The sequence below is a fragment of the Pan paniscus genome, chromosome X, assembly GCF_029289425.2.
Source record: "Pan paniscus chromosome X, NHGRI_mPanPan1-v2.0_pri, whole genome shotgun sequence".
Classification (NCBI taxonomy): Eukaryota; Metazoa; Chordata; class Mammalia; order Primates; family Hominidae; genus Pan; species Pan paniscus.
Window position 1 is genome coordinate 37,420,595 of NC_073272.2, and position 5,418 is coordinate 37,426,012.

Genomic DNA, 5,418 nt, shown 5'->3' on the forward strand with positions numbered 1-5,418 from the left:
CCACAAAAAATTAAAATCTGCTTCAGTAATTCAGAGTTGTAATTATATTCAAATATCAGTTCTGATGAAAAGTAGTAATAGGAACTAAATTCTGCTTTAGCAAGGCTAAGAAATAGTATATGTTTCTTCTTCTTTATGTACATACTAAAAAAGTTTCAGAAAAATGTTTTCTTGTCTTCAAAAAAGTAGATTATCATTACAATTCTATATTGAAAAAAAATTCATACATATTTGTGAGCGGTAAGGTAAAATTCCTGTTCTTAAAACACATATTCTATCATTAAGATACCCCTGATCATTGAGAACATAGAGATATTCACAAAATATTAAAGAAATAAAAATGAAAGGGGAAATACCAGTGGCGTGAATGTAATAAATATCATTCTTATACTTAATTTCTTATGAGCATGCTTTAGTTGAATATTTGACAATTAAAATGATATATTTATTTGATTATTATCAATTAAAATATTGAGTATTAACAACAAATAATTAAATGTAATTAAAACAATATTCATAGCAATTAAAATTGTCTTCATTTTTCATTTAAACCAAGACCATCAAATTTGCCTTTGTTAAATAATCCTGGACACAGATGTAATAACAAAATAATGTTACTTTTAGTCTCTGTCATTTAAAACCCAAAATCTATACCAGCTTCTCCAAATATTTATTTCCAAGTGAAAGTCCTGCTGTAGAAAAAAGAAAGAATCAATACTGATAGTCTTTAGCGCTCAATTCAGCTCTTACCATACCAGTGAGGGAAAGGATTTAAAGTTAAGCTCACTCTAGCAGGTTGAACATGATTTGAAACATGCTCATCAATGCAGTCAATATAATATAGTATATAACTGAAGGAAGTTTTCAGTAAGTATTTGTGATACATATTATTAGATTTTAAAATACAATTGCTATGATGGAATAATTTATCTCAATATGATAATTTAATATATATTTTTCTGGATAGCAATGAAAGTACACAACATAAGTTCTATCTGTTTGCAAACAGAGATTATGAGAACTTAATGGGCTCTTACGAGAGCAATACACTTCATTGCAATTATATTTATGGGTGGTCCAGCAGAGATACGGATCTCAAGATAATACCAGACTCTTAAACTGCTAACACCATCACCTTAAAAAAAAAAAAAAAGTAGCACTTCCAATATAGGCTTCAGAATACCCTACTGAACATACAAATTTATGAAACATGATTATACAACATTTTTAAACTCTTTTTAAAGAACTTATTTGTCAAGAGCACTGAGGAAAGGCTATGTTTGTGAGCTATAAGAGACGCATCATCCTGTATGATTATCAAAGTGCCCTCTGCAAAGCTCTCTGCCCCAAGGGAATTCTGAATGGAGTAGTTACTAAACAGTGAGATTATGAGATTTATACCTGGGATACCAATATTTTTTCTTTCATTTCAACTTTTATTTTAAGTTCAGGGGATACATGCGTAGGTTTGTTACACGGGTAAATTGTGGGTTGTGGGGGTTTGATGAACAAATTGTTTCATCATGCAGGTAATGAAAATGGTACCCAATAGGTACTTGTTTAATCCTCACCCTCCTTCTACCTCCCACCCTCAAGTAGGCCGTGGTGTCTATTGTTCTCTTCTTTGTATCTGTGTGTACTCAATATCTAGCTCCCACCTAACAGTGAGAACATGTGGTATTTAGTTTTCCGTTCCTGCACTAATGCACGTAGGATAATGGTCTCCAGTTCCACCCATGTTCTTGCAGAGGACATAATTTTGTTCTTTTATATGGCTGTGTAGTATTCCATGGTTAATACGTACCATATTTTTTTTTATCCCGTCCACCTTTGATGGGCATTTAGGTTGATTCTGTCTTTACAATTGTGAATAGTGTTGTGACTAACGTACACATGCATGAGTCTTTATGGTAGAATGGTTTATATTCCTTTGGGTATATGTCAAGTAATGGGATTCCTGGGTTGAATAACATCCAAGCCAAAAGCCAAAAGAAGAATGAAATCTCATTCACGGTAGCTGCATTCACAAAATAAAATATCTAGGGATACAGCTATCCAGGAACGTGAAAGATCTCTACAGTGAGAATTACAAAACACTGCTGAAAAATATCAGAGATGACACAAACAAATGGAAAAACATTCTGTGCTCATGGATAGAAAGTATCAATATTGTTAAAATGGCCATATTGCCCAAGGCAGTTTACAGATTACCTGCTATACCTATCAAATGGAGTTAGAAAAAAACTATTCTAAAATTCAAATGGAACCAAATAAGAGTCAAATAGCCAAAGCAATCCTAAGGAAAAAGAACAAACTGAGAGGCATTACACTACCCAACTTCAACCTATACAGTGAAGCTACAGTAACCAAAACAGCATGGTACTGGTACAAAACAGAGACGTCGACCAATGGAGTGGAATAGAGCGCCCAGAAACAATGCTGCACACTTAAAACCATTTGATCTTCAACAAAGTTAACGAAAACAAGCAATGCAGAAAGGACTCCCTTTCTGCAATCAATGATGCTGCAATAACTGGCGAGCCACATGCAGAAGATTGAACTTGGCCCCTTCTCTTTCACCATATACAAAAATCAACTCAAGATAAATTAAAGACTTAAATGTAAAACCTAAAAATACAAAAACTAGGAGAAAATCTAGGTAATACCATTCTGGACACAGGACCTAGCAAAGTTTTCATTACAAAGACTGTAAAAGCAATTACAAACAAAACAAAAATTAACAAGTGGAATCTAATTAATTTAAAGAGCTTCCGCACACTAAAATACACTATCTACATAGCAAACAGGCAACTGACACAATTGGAGAAAATATTTACAAAGTATACCTCTGACAAAGGTCTAATACTCAGAATACATGAGGAACTTAAATTAACAAAAAACAACGAACACTATTAAAAAATGGGCAAAGGACAGGAACAGACATTTCTCAAAAGAAGACATACATGTGACCAACAAGCATATGCAAAAAATGCTCAACATCAGTAATCATTACAGAAATGCAAATCAAAACCACAACAAGACCCCATCTCTCACCATTCAGAATGGCCATTATTAAAATGTCAAAAAATAACAGATGCTGTTGGGCCTGCAGAGAAAAGGGAACACTTATACACTGCTGGTGGGAATGTAAATTAATTCAGCCACTGTTGAAAGTAGTTTGTAGATTTTCCGATATATATTTTAAAAAACAGGTGTTTCTGCCCACCAGGTGTACCCAGAGCCACATACTCCCACCCTGAAATCTGACCTCTGATCTGTTTTACAAAGTTGACTTTGTACTGGCATCAAATCCAGATTCTTTCCTTTTATTTGTCATCTGTTCAACTTCTCACTTGGATAATATTTTGCTCTTTATTATTGAACTACTTCATGGTTTAAGATGTCTTCCACTTTTAGCAAATAATATGCATATTTATATCAGTACTGTCAAATTTAAAAGACTTTTCAAAAATGCTATGTTTGATTAATTTCCTTAAATAACTCACTAACCTCTCTGGGTTTCAGTTTTCTCAAAATAAATGAGGGGACCAGACTAGTGAAAAATCTCAGTGCCTTCCTCTTCTGAAAGTATTCTTCACCAGTGTATTAATTTGTCTGTTATTATACTACAATGCATCACTGTGGTTGTGTATCATATTGTATAGCATTGTGCCTTACATAGTGCATTGCACTGCCTTTTACCATGTCGTGTTACACTGTACCAAATACTATTTCATTTATAGTGATACGTTAACTATGAAGAAGCACTTTTAGAACTGGTGGATGTGACAGCAATCAGCAAATGTGAAGGAAAAAGAGAGGAGATCCAGGTGAATTGTTAATCCAAACATCTGCAAAGGGTTTTTGAGGGCAAAATGATCTTTTATATTTTACATTGCCTCTTGTGTCATTTGTTTTATAAATAATTACTAAATTACTTAAAATCATTAATGGGCAAAGAATAACGTTATCAAATTAATATTGATAGATTATTGATGCAACCTCTGCTCACATTTGTATTGGCTGCTTATTCAGTTCTGTGAAAGTGCTTTAAATGTTGTTATTATGTTTAAAGTTTCTCATCCAAAAATAAACACAAATTCTTAGAATGAAAACTATTTCCCTTTTTAGGTAGCTCATTTAAAATTTTAACTGCGTCTTTCCAATGTTTTTACCCACATTGAAACCACAGGAGAAATAATTCTGGAGAGACAAAGAATACTGCTACTTCATAATTCTGGGTTTGTGCCAAAGGCAATAGAATAATTAGGGGTCAGAAGACCAGTGTTCAAATCCCAACCTGATCACTGTTATCTTTTGATCTCTGGCAAAGTAACTAAACAGTCTTCCCATCTGTGGAATAGGGGCAACAACAGCTACCATTTGTAATAGCTATGATTAATATATGAGACAGTATTTGTGAAACAGCTATTTCCTACAGCATTAAAAATGTATATTAAAAATGAATTTACTCCTTATGATTAGATTAGCGAATTATTTTATTAAATTCAGAATGAGCAAGCATTTAAAAAATGATTACTATGTAACTTTATTACTTTACAAGCTTTAAAATACACTAATGTTTTTCTGTTCTAAATAACATCAACTACAGCAATTTTAAAAATTCTTGACAAGTATAAAAAAGATAAAAATTATCTATAATCTCATGACCAAAAGAAACCCAATTAATGTTTTCTTTTATAAAGATTCAAACAATAAATCAACATAGATATGGATGTATAGATGTAGACATTATAAGACAGATTTATGTAACTGGAATATTATATGCATGAAAATAAGTATATATACATGTGATTTTAATATATACATGCATAAATGTAATATTAATCGGAATTCATTCACAATTAATCAGAACAGCTACAGTGAACAACCAATTCACATAATTTTTGTGCACCTTTCTGGTTATTTTCTTCCAACAAATTCCTTAGAATAAAATCACTGATTCAAAGGGTTTGAGCAATTTTAAGATCTTAAAGAAGTTTCTGAAATCATGCTAGAAAACTTTTTATCAATTCACATTTGCATTACAATGTATGAGATTGTCTTTCACTTGATCCTCATTAAAACTGGACATTACCATTGTTTGTTAATTTGCTTATTTGACAGACAAAAAAATCTTATTTATGTATTTGATATTTTCATTTATTTGATGAATGGAAAACTAGAAGGTTTTTAAGTTTTGTTTTTGTTAGTTTGGTTTGGTTTTGGTATGGTTTTAATAATTTTATAGTCCACATGTTTCCCCTGTGACTTGTCCTTTTGAGGCATTTGCTTATTTTTTTGAGGGAATAATTTTATCTCCCACTAATTAAATAATTAAATTTATAAAGATTGCACATTTTCTCTACTTTTTAAATTATTTTATATTTTAAATGCAGTGTTTAAAATGCAGGTTAT